Source organism: Capsicum annuum, chromosome 12 (genome assembly GCF_002878395.1).
Source record: "Capsicum annuum cultivar UCD-10X-F1 chromosome 12, UCD10Xv1.1, whole genome shotgun sequence".
Lineage (NCBI taxonomy): Eukaryota > Viridiplantae > Streptophyta > Magnoliopsida > Solanales > Solanaceae > Capsicum > Capsicum annuum.
The window spans coordinates 97,966,905-97,991,263 of record NC_061122.1 but is presented as its reverse complement, the minus strand read 5'-3'; positions in this window follow the sequence as shown (position 1 = coordinate 97,991,263).

Here is a 24,359-nt window from a genome sequence, read left to right as displayed (position 1 = left end):
CACAAAACCCAACTGGGTAAACACTGGACATCCTACGATTTTCACCCAATGAATCATGACAAGTCCTTATGAATCTTAGTGAGCTACTCGTACTCAGAGCATAGATTTACCACATACTTACTGATATAGTTATGATTTGAGCACAATGACTCATCATGGATCTTTAAGACTCGTGTACCAAAGTCATACCTAGGACAACAACTCAAGCATTATTCACTAGCCACCTTACTACTAGGGTCAACCCGTCAAGACACCCTACAACTTGTAGGGGTAAGTCATAGTCAAGACAGTGAGGATAAAATTTCAAAAAAATTTCAAGGACCAAAAACTCGGGGCATTACATACTCACCCCCTTAGGATCATTCGTCCTCAAATGATAAGGAAAGGAATTTATTGGAATGATCTGACTCCAAATACAACCACACTTACCTTTAACAATGACATAAAACAAATATGTCTAAGAATTTACAATTTTCTTTAACAAAGTCAGAAAATAAGAATGTTAAGGAATATTCATACCTCATGCACGATTATCTGTAACAGGGAACAAGAATGGATATTTGGACTTCATGTCCTCCTCGGCTTCACAAGTAGCTTTCTCAACCTTTTGGTTCCTCTAAAGAACCTTTATCGAATCCATATCCTTAGTTTGTAACTGACGGACTTGCCAATCCAAAATATCATCTGGGACTTCCTTATAGGATAATGAATCCGAAATACCCACCTCCTTCGAAGGAACATCCATTGAAGGATCATCCATGCTCTTTCTCCAAGAAGGACCTTCAGGTCTAGAATTCTTAACATGCACTAAGTGATAAAGGCACCCTTTAGAAACTAATTTTTAGGCTTTAAGATACAAGATGAACCTTCCCTAGGGAACTACATTCCCACTCAATCACTGGATCTTTAGGGAAATGAAAATGACTCTTTAGGTCCAACAATCAAGATGCATAGCACGAATGCAACCAATTCATCCCCAAAATCACATCAAAGTTAACATGTCCAACTCTATCAGATCTACCAGTTTCTCTATCATAGACACCACACAAACCCTATAGACTCTTCTAGCCATAATAGAGTCACCCATGGGGGTGGACACAAAGAAGGGGTCCAAAATATATTCAGGATCAAAGCAAAAATAGATAGCCACATAATGGATCACATAACAGAGAGTAGATTCAGGATGATGTAAACAATATACATCACGAGAGAAGAGTTTACGTGTACCAGTAACAACATTGGGGGACGCCTTAGAATCCTAGCTAGGGGCAAGAAAGTATAGACGATTTTGACCAGTGCCAAATCCAGAAGCAGAAGTAGGACCTTTTGGTGCGGGAGATGATGAAGTAGAAATATCAATCTTATTTTCTCCAGAAGTAAACTTTAAAGGACAATCCTTCTACATATAACCAATCTTACCACATTTAAAGCACTTATTCCTCCCTTCCTCACAAACACCATGGTGTACGTGACCATAAAATCTACAAGGAGGATACGATAGGACTGATTGATCCCCACTAACCTTAGGGTGGGCTCTTAATGCTCTAAACCCAATATTATACTAGGAATAATGATCACCCAACAGCTTTAGATAAGGATCACTAGCCATAGAGTAGGAACTATAATTGCCCCACTTCTTCTTAGGCCATTTTTCATCATTTCTACCACTCTGTTGCTGACCTCCATCCTGATCCGAATAGCAAAACTTCTGACTGTCCTTTTACTCATCTCTTCTTGCTTCATTTTTTGCTTATACTTTTTCCATATACACCATAAGTCTAGAGATTTTCATATCCTTGTTCACTAAGGAAGCCTTTCTCTCCAAGATCAACTCACGGGACAACCTAGAGGTAAACTTCCTTATTCTAGCCCTAATGCTAGACACTAATCCAGGAGCATAATGCAACAATTGGTGGAACTTCAAGGCGTATTAGTTCAGTGACATCCTACCTTTCTTCAGATTTACAAACTTCTCATCTTTCATCTTCCTCAACTTCTGAGGAAAGAAGTAATCAAGAAAAGCACTAGTGAAATTATCCAAAAGAGCGAACTCAACATCCTTATCCCTAGATTGTTTTCACTATTCATACCATTGGTATGCAATATCCTTCAAATGATAAACTTCAAACCCTACACCCTTTATATCAGTAATATGCATCATATGGAAAAAATTTCTAACTCATCAATGAAATTTTAAGGATCTTCCTCAAGTTTAGATCCAGTGAAATTAGGAGGACTCAAACTCATTAAATGACCAACTCTAGTGGCCTTGGAGGATGGAGAAATATAAGCAACCCACTTAGTTTGGAAGGCCACCAACTGGGTAAGAAAATGAATCGAATTGTGAAACTCAACATTAGACACATCAACTCGAGGTGCTTGAGTAGGGATAGGGAGAACCGGTAGAGGTCCATCAAGGCAATCAAAGCAGCGACCCTAGACCAGGTCTAAACTTTTGGAGTTAGACGAGTTCCATCCACATTATCCTCAAATGAGATAAAAGGATTTCTATGTGCATTAGATCTTTTGGAAGGTATGATTTGTAAAGCGAACATACAGGAATTAGAGGAGATTAAAGACTTTAGACTCTATAGCTTGAAATAGAACAACTAGAAAGGGAAACATTCCTAAATGCCTCATAAACTCCCCGTTATAAGTGTGGCGCATTACACACCCATAAATGAGACTTTACTTTACATGACTTTGTTAGACACCCAATGACACCAAACCTAGGCTCTCATACCATCTTTTTCATAACCCGAACCAGGCCCTGGCCGTGATGGGTATCTCAAGTTCCACGTAGACCAGAGATCACCCCCTATACTTAACTAAATCAAACACAACATTCCCTAATGTCGGATGAATTACAAATATATAACAATATAATTTAAAGAATAAAAGATACTTCTATGATCCATAACCAACAATCAGTCAAAACATCAAACCAACATCACCCAAGTCCATAGTAATCCAATAAAGCCTCTACTAAAATTGAATATCAATAAAGCGTCTGGACATGCCCTCGACTATTACCAAAAACAAGTCTAAATAGTGTAAAACATAAGAGATAAAAATATGAAATATAGACTTCTGATGTTTGGAAGCTCACAGCTTTAATGTCAACTCACGAGCTGGTCCCATATCCTAATCACTGAGTAGAAAAAGTATAAGTATGGCCAGTTCCTGCATCGCATGGGGATACAGTGTCCGAAGACCATTAGCTAGGTGAACACTAGCATGTAACTTAGGAATAAGAGCTAAAATAATACCAAGATCAGTGATTCCAATCATTCAATTCTAATGTACATGATCAAATGCATATACATATACGTATCACATATTGGGATAGGGAACCAGGATTAACATGCACTTTAAAACTTTAGCCTAGATTGCGTAGCTCAACTATCATAACATACAAAGGTACTTACGAGCTATATGGTCCCAGCGCTCCCCCAGCTAATATGGCCCAGTGTATGTGGCCACACAAACCAGAGGGTATACATATGAACTTTGGGGGACTTGAACCTCCCAGCATATCAAGGTGACACGAGCACCAAATCATGTAATAAGATGTGGGGGACTTGAACCACCCGATCATAAAGACCCCCACGTCGGTAATCGTGATTTCTAGTATTGGTCTCTCCAACCTCCACTTTTAGACACATCTACACAACCCTCATTCAAGCCCAATTAAAAACTTTTATCACACATTCCCATTCCTTGAACCATATTTCACATTAAGTCTCACAATATTGGTATCATCATACCAACTACACTTGTAAGGTAACAACAACATACCAAAACAATTACATCACTTGAGGAATTCACAACCTCCTTGGTTCAAATAGGCAATATCTTGTGAAAACACAAAACCCACAAGGTTTAATTGAAGAACATTATGAAATAGTTCCAGGATAATTCAATTCTAACATTTCTAAAAATTAAAACCAATTTCACAATATGGGCTTGGGGTCATAACCACTTCAAAAGTCACAAGTTTGAGAAAAATCATAATTTGCTAGATTACTAACCATACCCTTGTACCTACAAGTTCAAAACTACATTTAAAGCATGAATAATCATATGTAGACCATGAGAAAATATTGTTCAAGAATAAGTATTCAAAACCCTCAACCCTTGTTTCAAAACCAACATCAATATCTCATGAACAATGCTTTAAATTATATACTTTTAATAAATTTACAACAAGGGAAGAGTAACATGCTTGAAATACCAAGTTTCTTGGAAGAAATTCAACCCTTGAACCCTTGGATGACCAAGTTTCTTGGAAGAAATTCAACCCTTGAACCCTTGGATGACCTACTTCTTAGAAACCTTAAGTATGTCTGCTTGAGAAAATTTGAGAGATCTTTAGAAATGTTTGACTATGTTAAGGATGAAATATAACCCCCTTTAGTGCTTTATGGATGTGAGGTTTTAATTGGGCAAGGAGGAAATTGTCCAAAGCTCCCTCAAATTAAAAGCTGAATTTTAATCATCAAGAACTACGGGTCACTATACGACTCGTATAGTCTCATTATATCTTTTCACCATGAGTTATATCTAAGGCAGTCTCCAAGGCACTCACAATATATTGACCCTACGACTCAACCAATAGGACTCGTAATGGGACCCTACGACTCATAGCGTCCAGTCATAATCAACACAAAACCTAATTGGGTAAATGCTGAACATCCTAATATTTGCACCCTGCAAATCATAATAAGTCCTTATGACTCTTAGTGGTCAACTCGTTCTCAGAGCATAACTTTGCCACATACTTACTGATTTGGTTACGATTTGAGCCCAATGACTCATCATGGATCTTTATGACTCGTGTCCCTAAGTCGTACCTAGGACAGCAACTCAAACATCATTTATTGGTCACCTTACAACTAAGGTTACATGACCCGTCAAAACACTCTACGAATCGTAAGGGTAAGTCTTAGTCAAGACTGTGAGGATAAAATTTTAAAAAAATTTCCAGGACCAAATACCCAGAGCATTATAGAGACTTTCGGATTGAAGGCATTTTTTTTCAATTTTCGGCATTTGAGATAGGTTATGACTTAAATTATTTTAGACAGGGCTGGGTAGTTAATTTTGATACCAAATCATGTTAACAATGTAGGAACTAAACATGAAAACTAGATATCTTATTGTGTTTTGTCCATGTGGGGTCTTATATGTGATGTAATTGGTAGTTTTGGGATAATATATGTTATGTGGGGTTTGTGTGGGCTCCTATGTGATGTTGATAGCCTATATGCAAGAAAATAATTGTTTGATAAAAAGCCTATTATGGTACCAATTGTTTATTGTGATATGTTCATACTCTATTTCCATATGAATCGTGTTGGTTTTCATGGATGGTTGGAAATATTAAATGGATATTTGGCTTACTTGGTTAGTATGGCTCACTTGGTTAGTATATTGGTTGAATATGGAAATACTCATCGTGGTATCTTGTGAGCATTACATCTTCATATCATGTACATTCATGAAACATTGTTACCACCATGGAAATACTGGAATCACTGGCTATTTCTGACAGAAAATATGACATCTTATAAAAACCCTCTCTGAGAGATATGTCAGGAAGGTGATATGGGTATGGATTGTATACGAGTTGACAAACTGATAAGAGGAAACACTATAATAACCAAAACTAACCTAAATAAGATGAGATGAAGAAGAGATGACTCAAGAATTCACAACACAAACACAAGATAGATTGAACAAAAAAGAAAAGGATAGTAGTGAGACATAAACCTTTACCAATAATAAGAACCAAGGTGTAAATAAGACACCAAGACCCATTACAACCAATAAAGGTAACACCACACTCTTAGTTTGACACAAAGGGATTCAACTCCTCAAGAACCAACCTTTCTTAGCCAAATTGTCAATAAGAGTAATTCCATACTCAAATCAACCCTAGTTATGATTTTATACTCATGGTGAGAAGAATGAAAGTATATAATATGAGTTCACTCAATAATTCATAAAAATCTAATGAAAAATAAATCCTAATGGTCTATTTATATCTATTACATGTAATGACCAATTTTTATTAATAAAGGGAGCTCATATGGAGTGTAAAAGAGAGGCATCAAAAGACACAATTTTCAAGGCTCCTCTTCACACTTTAGCATATACACTCCATTAGGTGAACTCATGACACAATCACAAGCTTCCATTATCATGAACATTGCTTGTAGACCATGCAAATCTTTGTCTTGACTCCTTGAGAATGGCCTTGAGCTTCTTACTCCCATATCATAAGTATGACTTCTTTTACTTGTACCCCTTTTGTATTTATATCATTCTCTCTATCTTGAAATAAATTTGTCCACAAATTCACACTTTGAAAAAATGAAGAAGGGACAAACAAATGCAACATCCTCAAGGGTTAGGATTAGTGCAACAATTTATATGAGCATGAAAAGGGGGTATACTCTTGAAATACAACTAGAAATCCTTTGTTTTGATCATGAAACACTGAGTGTAAGCATCACAAAGGACAATGATAAGGTAAACATCAAGGAAAAATAAATTCAAGCCAAGACAATCTCTTCCCCACCCCACTAGTGTACCAGGATCAGATAGATGAAGTACACAAGGATACAAGATGAGGCTACTCTCTTCTTTAACTAGAATTCCATCCCCACAATCACATAATACATTTTTCCATTAAAAGAAGACTAACATTCAAGATTAAGGAGTTATGGCCTAAGAGTATTCCTTTAACAAGATATATGCCATTATTCATAACATTTACATTCACATGATATCTATGAACAAAACTAGTAACAAAGCTTTCATCATACCATATGTTCAAAGAGTCATGTTCCTTATCAAGATTAACTCTGTAGATGTCATCACTAACTTTAGACTCTACAAGCATACTATACACATGATCAAGTAGTGAATGACATTTATAAGTGAGTTGATCATAATACACATCAAGAGTACTTCCAAGGAAAGATTTATATACTTTTACACTAAGCAAACCCAAAACTATATCAATTTGGCCACTACTATCCATATCATAATAATTCAAGTTTCTAGGAGTGTAGAAGATAGAATTGTTACTTTGTAGATCATAGGAAGTGTATTTTTCACTTTGTTTTACATAATGGAAGCCTTCATGCTCCACATCACAATGGAATATGTCAAGATTTCCCCTTGGATCCATTTCTTTATCACTTGTCCCAAGATTGGAACTTTCAGCCAAGGACTCCACTAGATTATCAATCATGTGTTTGGGAGGGACTTTATTTTTATTATACTTTGAAAATTTAAGACCTTGAACCTGCACATAATAAGAATCAATTCTAGGCAAAAAGCTAACATTTGGGTTAGTGAGTAACAGGGGTCCTTTGTGGGCATGACCCACAATCAAGTGTTTCTTTTCTTTTCCAACTTCACTACCCATGACTTGTTCTCCCCTTTATCTCTTTCCTTTATTCTTTAACTTCTTAGCTTTTTCATTTATTTCATTCACATGGGATGGTGAAAGAGGCTGAAGAGAGAATTTTCGGCCATTGAACTCAAAAGTATACCAATTAGGCCTCCCATCATGCTTAGTGGATCTATCAAATTTCCATGGCCTACCCAAAAATAAGTGACATACTTGCATAGGGATTACATCACATATCACTTTATCTTGATAATTCCCTACTTTGAACGTAATCACACATTGTTGAGTGACCTTCAACTCACCATATCTATTTAACCATTAAAGCTTGTAAGGGTTCGGATGAGGAGTAGTGGGTAGTTTCAAGTAGTAAACCATGGTGACACTAGTAATGTTAAAATAACTCCTACTATCTATTATCATTGAACACACATCACCTTTAATAAGACACTTAGTATGAAGGAGATTTTCTCTTTGACTTGGATCATCCAAGGTCTTACTAAACATGATTCTTCTAACCACATAGCTAGGTATATCACATTTACCCTTATATGGAAAAATATCTTATTCATTTTCTTTATTTTCACCTCATCATCATCCACCTTCTCTCCATCTTGAGGCTCGTCCTCATTCTCATTCATTTTAATTCCTACCTCTTCCCCAAGATAATACAATTTTCCCTTCCCTAGAATCATATTTCTCTGGTTTGGGCACTCACTAGCCTTATTCCCCCACTTTTGAAACTTAAAACATTAAAAACCCTTAGAATTGGGAGTAGAAAACTTCTTACCTTCATGCTTTCAAAAATGATGTTGGACAACTATAATGCCCTAAGTCTGTACCCTGGATGCTACATGGTGCTCATAATCTCGAGGGACCACAAACTAACCTATGACTAGTACCTATTGTAATAACTGAATAATAATACTATATTATACAGAAATTAGGAAAACACTTGCCATAAGGTTCAGAACTATAAATAAAATACTGAGTACTGAAAACTGAATATTGGTATATCTGTCTGAAATACTCTTCTGAAAAGCCTTTAATATCTGAACAAGGAGTTGATGGGATAAGTCCCCAGCTAACTCCAACTACTGAAATAAATTGAGTACTGAAATATTGGAATAATAAATCTATCCTCGAACAATAAGGACTCAACACTAGTCCGCTACTGATGGATCGGGCTGCTAATTATGATCGAGAGCTCATACATCTGAACCTATGATATAAAACATTATAGCCCAAAAGAAAGGTATGGGTCAGTACTTTGAATGTACTGATATGCTAAGTGATGTAGGATGAGATGCATGGGTTCATAAGCATGAACAATACTAATTGAATAACATGAGTATCACTGAATGAGAGTACATGCATGAATATGTAAATTGTACCTGAGGTCGTGATAACACTGGAACTGAGTTCTAAATTACTAATTTACTGATATCTAAGTTTACTGATACTGTATTACTGTTAACTGAGCAACTGTATCAGACAGTCCTAATTTTGTGGAACTATTCTAATTTTCGTACTGAACTGAGTGACTATGTTTGATAGTCCTGATTTCTATAGAACTAAACTGAGTTCTATTCTAAAGACTGAAACTAAAACTATGGGAGGTAATTATTTAATCAACATGCACCTTTTTGAATAGATTAGTGTCCAATTTTTAACCCTAATTAGAAGGAATTAGTACCGCACCATGGGTAAAGACAACTATGATTTAACCCTCTCTGACAGGAAGATCATTGGTCAACCCTCGCTGGTAGGAAAACTTATATGAGATGAATCAACCCTAGTTTGGCAGGAAAATATCTCAACCTATGCAAGTTATATAGTTCTGTAATGCCGGGATTGCTACTAAGGATCAAACCCTCTCTGACAGGGATGCCCCCATCCCTGGGTTCGCTCAGTACTTAATCATACTCCCAACTGAAAAGACACTAAACTGATTCCTAGTCCATACTAAGTTTGACTAAACTATTACTGATTATATTATCTAACTGAACTGAACTGAGTTTATTGAGTCCTATTGACTAACAGAATACTACTGAATTCTATTAACTAACTGAATTTACTGAGGTTTGAATTGGATACTGAACTGGACTGGACTGATACTGAGTCTACTAAGTTTTTCCTAAGTTCTGTAACTGACTAAGAGTACTACTAATTATGACATGGCTGAGATTATTTTGTAACTTACACTGGATCTAGGTAAGCAACTAAATTGTCGGGTATTAAATACCCTAAGACTCGATAGCATGAAAAGTAAATCATTGCATGACTTTAGTAGCATCTTGGTACTAGCTTGCTAATAATACATTCACTTAGACATATTTGGTCAAACATTTGTTATATATGAGCTTGTGTACGATTGATATGACACAATAACATGTTATGCTTGGACTAGTCTAATCACATAAGCATTTTGACAAACACTTGGGGAGCGTGGGTATTTGACATATCAATAAACATGTAGTAATATCATGGATTTTACATTCAACTTTCAATTTAAGAGTTTGACACGTAGTTCAAAAATTCAATTCACAATTAAACTAGTTTGCATGAAACTTGGGGCAAATCATAGAATTAGATCACCATTAACATTATAATCATTAATACATTCAAGATCCAACATGAAATCCATGAAATCAATTAACTTGTATTTAGAAAGAGTTTCTTGAACTCCAAGGGTGGAAGGAAACCTTTGGATGACACTTCGCATACCTTGGTATTCAAATTTGTGAAGAATGATGGAGTGTTATTGAAGGCTGAATCTTGAATTAGAGATCCTAGGGTTTGCTTCTTGTAAATTTTTTAGAAAGATAAATTGATTTTTCCTCTAAAAGGGGTTAATTTCTTGTTTTGGGGGCTGACATAAGATGGAAAAAGACCCAATTACCCCTAAGGACGTGACTTTTTTAATGATTGAAAATTGATTTAACGACGCGTAGACTGATACGCCGCGTCGTTGGTATCTACACGATAGCCAACGCATTGCGTCGAGTCCACATCGGTTCACTGGAATTAGCACTGTGAGCTAGGAAAAAATACTCATCGACGCTATGGGAGACGTGGCACATCGAGATCGCATCGATCCACTAGTTTGAGCTTTTAAATGTGTTTTAAAGGAAGTCCAAAAAATTTGAAACTTATCCAAGAACACCTACTGACATTCCTGATTATGAATTAACCTAAAAATCAATATTTAAAAGTCATAAGGGTCATTAAAAAGGATTTCCAACTTATAAAGGCTAAAATAACTCTAAGTATGAACACTTTACTGAATTTTTTTCTAAATCTGGGACCCCTTACTAGCTTTTACAGGACTAAATCAAGCTTAGGATTTTGTGGGGTATTACAATATCTCCCCCTTGAGAATATTTGTCTTCTAATAAGACTGACTAAGCTGAGAATACTAACAGACTGAACTTGTTTACTGGACATGCATAACTACAATATGATTTCATAACTGACACTACTGATATGCTGAAATTTCATACTGAACATGCATATCTGATGCATGAGTACGTAGCTGAACATGATTCATGAATGCATGACTAGGATTTCTAGTAAGCTGATTTTCTCATGATGAATATGCATATCTGATGCATGAAGTCACAACTGAATATGCGATGGTAACTTGTACCAAATCTATAAAGAAAATCTGAGCATGGAACTAAGTTCAAGGGAAAACTGTTACCTTAGGCTGAGTCTGAGTTTGTAGAGAAGAAGTGGGGATACTTGGTTTGCATATCTACTTCTGCTTTACAAGTAGCTCCCTCAACATACTGGTTCCACCAAAGAACTTTGACTAAAGGGACCTCTTTGTCCTCAGTCTGTGAATCCGGTAATCAAGGATTTTGACTGGAATCTCCTCATAAGAGAGGTTGTTCTGAATGTAGATACTCCTTACAGGGACTACAACTGCTAGGTCATCTATGCATTTATTTATCAAGGAGACATGGAACACTGGATGGACTAAAGCAAAATCTAAAGGCAACTCAAGCCCATAAGCTACCTTTTTGAAACGGCTGAGAATTTGGTAAGCATCGACATATCAGGGACTAATCTTCCCTATCTTGCCAAACCTATTTAATCCTTCCATAGGAGAGATTTTCAAATACACATAATTACTAATCTCAAACTCAAGATCCTTTCTGCGCACATTATCATACGATTTTTATCGACTCTGAGCTGTCTTAAGCCTTTCCCTGATCAACAGAACTTTTTCTAAGGTTTTAAATACCAAGTCAGGCCCTACCACTACGACCTCACCCACTTTAAACCAACTAATAGGAGATCTACATCTCCTTATTTAGAGCACCTCAAACGGAGCCATCTGAATGCTGGAATGATAGTTGTTGTTATATGCGAACTCAATCAAAGGAAAGTGGTCATCCTAACTACCTTTAAAGTCTATCGCATATGCTCGTAGCATATTCTCTAAAGTCTGAATGGTCCCTTATGCTTGACTATCTATCTGAGGGTGAAAAGCTATGCTAAGGTGGACTTGGGTAATCTGACCAACTCTCTGACAAAGAGCTTGGCATAGTTCTCGGCTAAATAAGAGGTATGGCCTGGAAGAAAATGAGCTGAATTGGTCATCATATCTAAATTGGCCCAAGCTGAATCATGCTAACGATGAGTACAATACAAACCCATCACGAAGTCTATGTTCACTTCTTCCCATTTCCAGGTAGGAATACTGAACTCCTGTATAGACCCACTTATTTTCTGATGCTCAATCTTAACCTGCTGACATGTTTACCACTTAGCCACAAACTCTGCCATGTCTCTCTTTTGTCACACTCCACCAATAGATCTCCCGCAAATCACGGTACATCTTAGTGGCCCCTAGATGAATAGAGTAACATGCACCATGCATTTTTGCAAGAATTCGATATCTTAGGTCATCTACACCAGCACACATAGCCGACCCTAACAACATAGTTAACCATCTCCCCCTTGGGAGAAAACCACTATCTTCTAATCTCTGACTGATTTTTTTAACTTAACTAGGCTGGGATCTATATCCTGGTTTTCCTTTATTTTAAAAACCAGGGATGATTCTAAACTACTCTGCACTTATACACTACCTTCTTCTGAATCGACTAAGAAAATACCTAGACGGACAAAGTGATGAACTTCCTGAGCCAACTTCTTCCTACCATCATCCACATGAGCAATACTACCCATAGACATCCTACACGAGCATCTAAAATTACATTTGCTTTGCCTACATGATACAGAACACTTATGTCGTACTCCTTCAACAATTCCAACCACCTTCTCTGATACAGGTTTAGGTCTTTCTGATAAAACACATACTGTAGGTTTTTATGGTCAATGAACATATTGATGTGCACACCATACAAGTAGTGCCTCCAAATATTTAAGGCAAATACTACTGCTGCTAACTTAAGATCATGAGTTGGATAGTTCGTTTCATGGGGTTTGAGCTATCTAAAGGCGTAGGACCTTACCTCTGCATCAAAACACATCCAAACCAACCCAAGAAGCATTACAATACACAACAAAGCCGTCAGAACCATCTAGCAAGGTCAAAACTGGAACTGTAGTGAGTCGAGTCTTTCAACTCCTGAAAAATTTTGTCACAAGAATTTGAACACTAAAATTTGACCTTCTTCTAATTCAATCTGGACATAGGGGATGCAATAGACAAAAATCCCTAACAAATCATCGGTAATTGCTAGCTAAGCCTAAGAAACTCCTAATATCTGATAGAGAGATGGGTCTGGGATAGTTTCTAACTGCTTTAGTCTTTTGGGGATCAACTCTAATGCCATCACTGGAAATGATATGGATGAGGAAAGCTACTGACCTTAGCCAACATTTTCACTTAGTTAATTTGGTGAATAGCTGATGGTTTCTGAGAGTCTGCAATACTATTCAGAGATGGTCTGCATGATCATGCTCGCTGCAGAAGTATACAAGGATATCATCTTTGAATACTATGATGAACATGTCCAAGTACTTCTTGAACACATGATTCATTAAGTCTATGAAAGCTGCTGGGGGATTAGTAAGACCAAATAACAAGACTAAGAATTTGAAGTGACCATACTGAGTTCTGAAAGCTGCCTTCAGAATATCAATTTCTCTGACTCTGAGCTGATGATAGCCTGATCTGAGGACTATCTTAGAAAATTCATTTGGAACCCTGAAGTTGGTCAAACAAGTCATCGATTCTGTGAAGTGGATACTTGTTCTTGATAATGACTTTATTTAGTTGATGGTAGTCTATACACATTCTGAGGGAACCGTCTTTCTTACGCATAAATAAAACTGGTATACCCTACGGGGATACATTGGGTCTGATAAATCCATTATCTAGGAGATTCTTAAATTGTTTCTTTAATTCTCTAAGTTCTGTTGGAGCCATTTTATATGAAGGAATAGATATGGGCTAAGTATCTGGAAGAAGGTCTATTCCAAAGTCGATTTCCCTTTTGGGAGGAACTCTGAGAAGATCTTTGGGAAACACGTCTGGGAATTCACATGCTATTAATACCGACTCAAGAGTAAGGGTTTCTGATATAGAGTCTTGGACTCGGATGAGATGGTAGACACATGCCTTAGATATTATTTTCCTTTCTCTAAGGTAGGAAATAAGCTGACCCTAAAGTGTTAAAGTACTGCCCCTCCACTCTAGGATGGGCTTATTCGGAAACTGAAACTGGACCATTTTATTTCTAAAGTCAACTGAGGTATAGCAGGAATAAAGCCTATCTATTTCGAGAATGACATCAAAATTGGTCATCTCTAATTCGACTAAGTCTGCTGAAGTGACTTTCTGAAATACCATAATTGAATAGTTTCTATTTACCCATCGGGCTATGATAGATTTACCCACTGTGGTAGATACTGAGGACTCTGCTAGAATTTTAGGACTGACTCCAAAGTCAACAACAATATAAGAAGTTACAAAAGATAAAGAAGCTTCTGCATCTACCAAAGCATAAACATAAAAATGATAAACTTGTAACGTACCAGTGACCATATCAGGAGAACTTTCCTGATCTTATCGGGACTAAAGTGCATAGAGTCTATTTGGGCGTTACCCACTGGTGGCACTGGAAGCGGTACCCTACTGATTCGAGTGACCGAACTGAGCTGAGGAACAATTATGCTGACTCTGTAAACCCACCTGAGGACACTATCTGAATCTATAGCCTGGCTTACCACATCCAAAACATACGTCACTGCTAGCTCTATAGATACCCAATCATTTCTGCCATGCTTTTGATAGAGAGAATTTGTTTGGCCACTGCTAACACTACCCTAAGGTTAAGGGCCCGACTTACTATCTCTATTGCCATCTATAAATTTTAGCATGGGAGCACTGGCTGAGGACGGACCTGGAACTAAGGATTTTGGGCAGAACTAAAAACAAAGTTAAAACTACCTATTTTTGCTCTTTTATTCTCCTTCTCCTTGTCACTATTCTTAGCCTCCTCTATCTGCTAAGCTTGGATCATGAGCCTGGATATGTTTATTTTCTTAATCACCATTATGGTCCTTCACTCCTTGACCACACTATTAGACATACCAGAAACAAACTTACTCATCTTAGATCTGCTATCTACTACCATATGAGGAGCGTATCTGGCTAATTGAGTAAGCTTGAGAGAATACTCTAGAACCATTATGTTGCCCTGCTTTAAATTTATAAATTTAAAAAACTTTGCTTCCATAAACTCTAGCGGAAAGAACCTATCCAAAAAAGAAATAGCAAACTCTTCTCATTCTATGGGCCCTAAATCTGTGACCCTCTGTACTTTCCACTATTTGAACCATGAGTGAGCCATATCCTTCAACTGATATGCAGCTAACTCATCACTCTCACTAGATTTCCCCCCATAATATCTGTAACCTTTTGCACCTGATCAAGGAATTCCTGTGGGTTCTCATCTGAATTTGACCTGGTAAAAGATGGAGGGTTCATTCGGGTGAAGTCCCAAATCCTGGCTGCAGGAGTATTGGCCACTAGTTTGGCCAAAATAGCAGCTGGGCATTCATTTCGGGCTACCATAAAATAAGGTACGGTGGTGAAAGCTACTCTAAATTCAATGTGAGAGATATGTTCGTCCAAGGGATCTAGCTAAATGGGCTGAGGTGTTGACTGATTTCCGGTTCTCCTTTTGTAAGTCTTTTTTAGAAGTCATTTCTTGCAGACAAAAGGAAGAGAACGGATAAGACTGAGAGTTTAACTTAAGCTCAATATCACTCGCACGACATGAATGCTAAAAGAAGTAAAACTTTTCCTAAAACATCTAATAGCCTCTTGTCCATAAGTGTGACATGCTACACACCCATGCACAAGAAGACTTTACTTGAAATTCCTAGGACTCTGTTAACCTTCGGCCATGATAAAAAGTTTTTAATGCCCCGAATCTGTATCTCAAACACTACACAGTGTGCATAATCCTGAGGGACTACAAGCTAACACATGACTGGTACCTGCTTCAATAACTAAATAATAATACTGTATTATGCAAAAATTAGGCAGAAACTTGCCATAAGGTTCAAAACTATAAATAAAATACTGAGTACTAAAATCTAAATATTGATACATCTGTCTGAAATACTCTAGTCTGAAAATCCTCTACTATCTGAATAAGGAGTTGATGGGACAAGTCCCCAGCTAACTCTGACTACTGAAATAAACTGAGTACTAAAATACTGGAATAATAAATCTATCCTCAAATAATGAGGAATCACTACTAGTCTGCTGCTGATGGATTGGGCTGTTAAGTATGATCAGGAGCCTGTGCGTCTGAACCTATGATTCAAAACATCATAGCACAAAAGAAAGGTATGCGTCAGTACTTTAAATATACTGATATGCTAAGTTAGGTAGGCTGAGATGCATGGGTTCATATGCATGAACAACAACATGAGTATAATTGAATGAAAGTACCTGCATAAATACATAAATTGTAACTAAGGTTGTGATAACACTAGATACTGATTTCTGAATTACCAATTTACTGATATTTGAGTTTATTGATACTGTATTATTATTAACTGACCAACTGTATCTAATAGTCCTAATTATGTGAAACTATTCTGAGTTCTATACTGAATTGATGACTGTGTCTAACTATCCTAATTTCTATAGAACTGAACTGAGTTCTATTCTGAAGACTGAAACTGAGACTGTAGAAGGTAATCGTCTAACTGACATGCCTCTTTCTGAATATATTAGGGTCCAACCTATAACTACATTTGGAAGGGTGTCAATATCGTGCCACAGGTAAAGATCACTGTAAGTTAACCCTCTTTGATAGAAAGCTCTTTCATCAACCCTCGCTAGTAAGGAAACTCATATGAGATGTATCAACCCTAGTTTGGCAAGAAAATATCTCAAACTACACTGTCTACATAGTTCTGTAACATAGGGATTGCTACTAAGGTTCAAACCCTCTCTGACAGGAATGCCCCCATCCTTGGGTTCGCTCGGTGTTAAATCCTACTCCCAACTGCATAGACACTGAACTGATTCCTTGTCCATATTAGGCTTGACTAAACTGTTATTGATTATACTGTCTAACTAAACCGAACTGAGTTCACTGAGTTTTGTTGAATGATGGAATACTACTGAATTCTGTTAACTAACTGAATTTACTGAGGTCTGAATTGGATACTGAACTGGACTGGACTGATACTGAGGCTACTGAGTTTTTCTTGAGTTCTGTAACTCATTGAGAGTACTACTGATCGTAACATGACTAAAATTATTCTGTAACTAACACTGGCTCTAGGTAAGTAGCTAAATTGTCGGGTATTAAATACCCCCAGGACTCGATAGCATGAAAAGTAAATCATTGCATGACTTTAGTAGTATCATGGTACTAGCTTGCTAATAATACATTCACTTAGACATCTTTAGTTAAGAACTTGTTATACATGAGCTTATGTATGATTGATATCACACAATAACATGTTATGCTTGGACTAGTCTAATCACATAAGCATTTTGACAAATACTTGGGAAGCATAGGTATTTCACATATCAATAAACATGTAGTAGTATCATGGATTCTACATTCAACTTACAATTAAAGAGTTTGACATGTAGTTCATAAAATTCTATTCACAATTAAACTAGTTTGCATGAAACTTAGGACAAATCATGGAATTAGATCACCATTAACATTATAATCATTAATAAATTCAAGATCCAACATGAAATCCATGAAATCAATTAATTTGTATTTAGAAAGAGTTTCTTGAACTCCAAGGGTGGAAGGAAACCTTTGGATGAACACTTCACATACCTTGTTATTCAAATTTGCGAAGAATAATGTAGTGTTTTTGAAGGCTGACTCTTTAATTAGAGATCCTACAGTTTGTTTCTTCAGAATTTATGAGAAAGATAAGTGGATTTTACCTCGAAAGGGGCTTAATTTCGTGTTTTGGGGGCTTACATAAGGTAGGAAAAGACCAAATTATCCCTGAGGATGTAGATTTTTCAATGACTGAAAACTGATTTTGCGATGCGCTGACCGACGTATCACGTCATTGGTATCAATGCGATAGCCAACGCGCTGCATCGAGTCTACATCGGTTCACTGGAATTAGCACTAGGAGTTAGGGAAAAATACTCATCAACGTGATGGGCGATGAGGTGCGTCAAGATCACTTCGATCCACTAGTTTGAGCTTTTAAATGTGTTTCAAACGAAGTCTGAAAAATCTGAAACTTGTCCAAGAACACCTACTGACATTCCTGATCATGAATTAACCTAAAAATCAATATTTAAAGGTCATAAGGGTGATGAACAAGGATCACCAACTTACGAAGGCTAAAATAACTCTAAGTATGAATACTTAGCTAAAATTTTTTTAAGTGTGGGACCCGTTACTAGCTTTTACAGGACTAAATCAAGCTTAGAATTTTGTAGGATCTTACAATAGCCTTGTTCCGGGTTTGTGGAGCATTAAATGGAGGACTTTTGTTCTTGTTCCATCCCGAAGATGATGGAATTACTTTTATTCCCTAGACCAACCCGCAGATTCTTGTTTTTTGACCTTGTAGGTCGCCTTTTCTTTGAGTTCCCACTCAACCCCTAGTGCCCCTTGGAAGATACCATCAATACTTTCAAACTTATGAAGAGTCACCTGAGAAGAAATGTCGTTGTTCAACCCAACTTTGAAGCGTATAATGTCATGATGCACTTGTTCACCCCGATGATTAAGCTTTAAAATTTGTTATTGAAACTCATCATAATATGCCATGACACTTTTGCTTCTTTGCCTCAATTTGTAAAGCTTGGCAAGGAGCTCATGTATATAATGGTTCAGTACATATCTTTCTCTCATTAGTCTCTTCAACATATCCCAAGGAGGTGGTTGGCCACTAACCATCACATTATTAAACCTCTATGTGTAATCCTACCAAGTTCTTGCATAGCATTCAAAGTGAGCTATAACATAGCAATTTTTATTCTCTTTGGAAAGAACATTCACTTGAAAAAACTTTTCGTAAGAAGACTCCCAAGATAGGTACACTTCGGGATCACTTTCACCTTTAAAAATTGTAATGCCAACCTTGTTTGAATTAATGCCTATGTCACGGGTTCCTTGAGGATTCCCTTGACCATGTATTCCTTCATGCACTCGTAACCTAACATGTTATCCTCTTTGATCATACCTTGCCTTTATTTTTTCCTCAATAAAGTAGTCATCATTAGGAACACCATAATAGTCTTGTTCCCCTCTACCATAGTCTTTAATTTACATTGGGTGATTTCTATTTAATGGAGCTTGGAAGAAAGGTATTGGATTTGGTTAATTGTATGGTCTTTGGTTTTGAGGTGCTTGGACTTGTGAAGAGTAAGGTCTTTAGTTACGTGGATTTGGAATTTAATAGTTCGTATTTGGTGGTGGGGTACGGTTTCAAGTCTTTCTTGGTGGAATTTGTTTATTTAAGGGTGTAAAGGTCTATATAGGTCTCGAGCAAGGGGATTTGGACATGGTTTTGTGGATTTTAGTCTTTTTTTGGGGATTTCTTGGAGGGTAGAGCATTTGGTGGAGGGTCTTATGTGTGATGGTGGTGGATGTGTTTGGATCTTGGGCACTAGAAGATGCATGGTAGAGATGAGAAGTAGAGGGTCATGAGTTCCTTTGACTATCGACTTGTTCCAACCTTTCACTCATGGTGGACATCTTTACCTTCATCGATCCCAAATCACCCTTCATAAATTCCACTTCAGTTCGCACCATCTTTATCTCATTTCTCAAGTCAAGGTTAAGAGACTCAAGCCTAGCCAAGATAGCTCCTCCAATATCATTTCCCAATGATTGGGAAGTTGGACCCTCGGGTTCCCTCTCTAATGTTCCTAGAACAAGAAAACAAACCTACAAAATGAACAAACAAGTTAGTCCAAATATCCTCACCAACTCTCACTCTTGGATTCTTACCTCATACTTAGTTTCACAAGTATTGACCATTTGGATAGTACTTCATGAGTGATTGAGGGATGAGTCTACTTTTTCCCGGAATAGATTTTTGTTTGAGGTGACTCAATGAAAAATTGCCTTTGGACTTGAACCAATAAGATAATACGAATCACAAAATGAAAAAAAAAGCACACAAAGAACGATAACACAAAATAAAATGACTCTAGACTAATTATCAACCTAGTAGGTAGTTACTGGTTTGCTAATTAGTGATAGAATTCAACAAACAAGAAACTGGAAACAACAAATTGAAACTAGGAAATCCAACTTTGAGCTTAATTAGGTTGTTCACAAAATTGATGATATGGCACCTCGTGATTGGACGTCAATCTTACAAAATTCTTTGAGCTTTACTTTTGGTGTCTTGGCCAAGTTCAACTAAAGACGAAGTAGGAATGAAAATTGGGGGGGAGGGGGGGAATTCAAGGTTTGGAGCCTTTTCAATCTTCAAAATGAGTTTGAATTGAATTGGTCCCCCCTTTTACTTTCAATTGTAGTTTGATATTCCCTTTGTCCCCTCTTCTTTTGGAAGACCTAGAATATGCTACGAAATATTCTTTGTACAAACAACTTTTACCTTCTATTTATTCCATTTTGTGGATCAAAAAAGTACTTTGAATAGTCTTCTTCAACAAGATATGAAGACGATGAAAGAACAATATGAATATTCAAGAGTTGACCAAGTTTGACCACAAGGCAAATGAACCCCAAATTCAAATTTTCTTTTAGATCTAGGTTACCTTTGTAAATCCAAGAACAACCAATAACAAATCAACAATAAAACATCACAAACACCACAAGCCATATGAAATCCAACCACAAAAAGTTTCAAACTCGATTTCAACAATGGTGGAATGCTAAGAAACAACCAGATCTTGCTCAAAAATTAGATCTAGACTCTTTTAGTGCTAGTGAGCAAGGATCTAGCACTAGAAACTATTAAAACAAACTAAAAATTTGTAAATCTATCTTTTAACTTTTGGATCTACCCCTACAAAATGAGATTCAACTTTTTTTGTGATTTTTTGTAACTCTAGACTTTTTTTGTAAGGATTTTCTTATGATCCAAGACTTAGAGTTGTGGGAGCAACTCTAATACATGGCTTTTGATACCAAATGATAAGAGGGAACACTATAAAAATAGAAACTAACCTAAAAATGAGATGAAGAAGAGATTACACAAGAATTCAAACACCACACACGAATTCACAAAACAAACACAAGATAGATTGAACAAAAAGAAAAAAGATAATAGTGAGACATAAACCTTTACCAATAATAACAAACAAGGTGTATATCAAACACCAATACCCATTACAACCAATAAAGATAATACCAGACTCTTAGGTTGACACAAAAGGGATTTAACTCCTCAAACACCAAGCTTTCTTAGCCAAATTGTCAACAAGAGTGATTCCACACTCAAATCAACCCTAGTTATGATTTTATACTCCTAGTGAGAAGAAAGAAAGTCTAAAATATGAGTTTACTCAATAAATTAATCAAAATCTAATGAAAAATAAAGCCTTAAGGTCTATTTATATCTATTACATGTAATGATCAAATTACACTTAATGAAGAGAGCTCCTATGAAGTGTAAAAGAGAGGCATCAAAAGATAATAATGCCCTTAATGAACCCAAGTAGATGTGGAATTGGAGTGTATTTCAAGGCTCCTCTTCACACTTTAGCATATACACTCTATTAGGTGAATTAATGACACAATCACAAACTTCCATCTTCATGAACATTGCTTGTAGACCATGAAACACTTTGGCTTGACTCCTTGTGAATATCCTTGACCTTATTACTCCCATTTACAAGTATGTCTTCTTGTACTTGTACCCCTTTTGTATCCGTATCACGAACCCCCATGAGTTTGGCGTCTTGTAGTTTTAGCTTCATAGGTGTATACGAATGTTGGCGATAGTCTCGGAGGTTGTCCAACAATCTCATTCATTACATCATCATCATAATTCTAAACATTTTTATCGCATTTGCTTTATTTTTCTTGTGATATGATTGTATTTCTTCCTTGACTTGTTACCTATCATTTTGTTATATCTTCCTTTACCTGTACTTGATGTTATTGTATATGTCGTCCTTCTGTGCTTTAATTGTATGTGGTATAATGTATACTTTTGGTTCTTTCTAGTGTTTTTTGCAATATATGTGAGTATTATAAAACTATTAGTGCAAGCAGTGTGGGCTATCATTGTGACACATTTTCTAATTGCAGGTAACATACCCTTAGTGTGTATTTTGTATGCTTTATTATCTACTTTGCTCAGTTGGTATATGATGCCTACTGAGTACAAGTTGATCATACTCACTCCTACAGTGCTCTTTCGGTACAGATCCTGGTTCAAGAATTCCCCATGTTGGTTGATTCAGTCGATATTTGGATCTTTACGAGGTAGCGATGGATTTCGTGCATTGGGAGTCTACTACTACTTCTTATTATTAGACTATGTCTTTATTACTATTTTGAGACAAGAGTTATTCCTATGTATTATATTTCCTTGAGTTGTATTAGTAGTTATTACACTGTGTCACCAGATTTTAGGAGTTATGACATTATTGTTTATGCTTTTTTCCACTTTCATTATATTGATTATGGTTCGGCTTTGTTCTAGGAGTCTTTCCTCGGGATTTAAATGTTAATTTCTCTTTTATTTCAGTTTGCGTGATGGGCGTACTTATCAAGGTTAGTTGCGGCAAGTGCCATCACGACCTTTGGATTTTTTGGTCATGACAGGTATGTTGTCTTTTTTTTTTGTTAATATATTATATTTGAAATTATTTTTTGACTTTGTTTTCTTGATTTTAAACTTTTCTTCTTCTTTTTATGAAAACGTAATGTTAATTTCAGGATTTGAAAAACTTAATCAAGAATGGAAGGGGGAATATATATACTTCTTCATTTAGAATTAAAATACCACCTCAAAATAAATTTTTTCCAAGGGCACTATGGAAATAGAAAAATACTTTAATTAATATTAGCAGTTGCCATCATAGTTTGTTGTAACTTGAACCCACTTGAACAAAATTTAAAATTTCTTTGACCCTTTAATTTTGATTGTACTTTTTGAATAATATTTTCTTTCAAAATGCAACAACGATTTTCATTATAACATTAGACGAAAGCTATAACTGCAGATGCAATACATCGAGCGATCTATTATAGCGCTTCACTAAGTATGAAGAGTTTGGAATTTTTAAATGACTTTAGATTTTTGTTAAAAGAGTATGAACGTGGCTATAGGAAATTTCTTAGTATTACATACTTCACTATATTTGAATATAAAAGGATTCCTTGCTCTAAATGATTATGTACTCTGTAAGTACTTCTTCTTAAGCTATTCAAACATTGTATTTGCAATACTATATAGTATATTATATAATAATGGATAATTTTATCAGATAAATAATTTTCTTACACGTGTAAATTTATATATGTTGACTATGCATTAATCTTTAAAATAAAGCACTTTATATGTCTCTAAAATAGCATCAAATTTGCAAGATTTCTTAATTACCTCAATGTACAAGGGTCGTTTAAATTTATCATTTGTAATACAAAATTTTTGTTATGCATTATCGGATAAACGTGCAACGCACATTTTTAATTTGAACTATTTCTTCATTCATTAAAAGACTCTGCTTTAGATAAAATTATATTTTTACTATTTTTCTCAAAGTTTAATTATACATAAATATTGATAATATATATTTTTAAAAAACTATATTTTTTAAAAAATTAAAAATTACCATTATTTTGGCGAACTAAATTGTTAAAGAAATCCTAACAACACTTTGACAAAATAAAAATGGATGGATTTGCATATTTGTTTGAAATTATAATTTCAAAATATATAGTTTCTTCTGCTTCTACTAGAAATTGTGTTATTTTGGTTTTAAAAAAAAACATATTGTCTTACAACTGACGTAGGAGTCCAACATTTATGCGGCTTTCTTCTACTTTCAATGCTTTCTATATTTCAAGAATACACTGCCTACTAAATAATTTTGGTGAGTAGCGTTCCATTTATGGTTCTATATTTATCGATCTACTAAAATTCAAATTAAATTTGGTGCACCTATACTCTTAAAATTTATGATACATTTTTGGAGTAAAATATTTTTATAAAGAACTCATTATTTCGCATTATTCATTGTTAATTTTTTATGGAATATATATGTGTATATATATGTGTGTGTGTGTGTGTGTGTATATATGTGTGTGTGTGTATATATATATGTGTGTATATATAGGAGAGCCTTGGAAGCAAGTGAAGGTCGTCATGACTGCTTTTAAGGGCAAATAATTCTTTTCACTGAAAGTGTGTTGTTATTTTGTCCGACTTTCATGTAGTGCTGGTTCACATAAAATCATAGAAAAGACACATACTTCTTCTACAATTCTACACCTTGCGCAACGCAGCCACAATC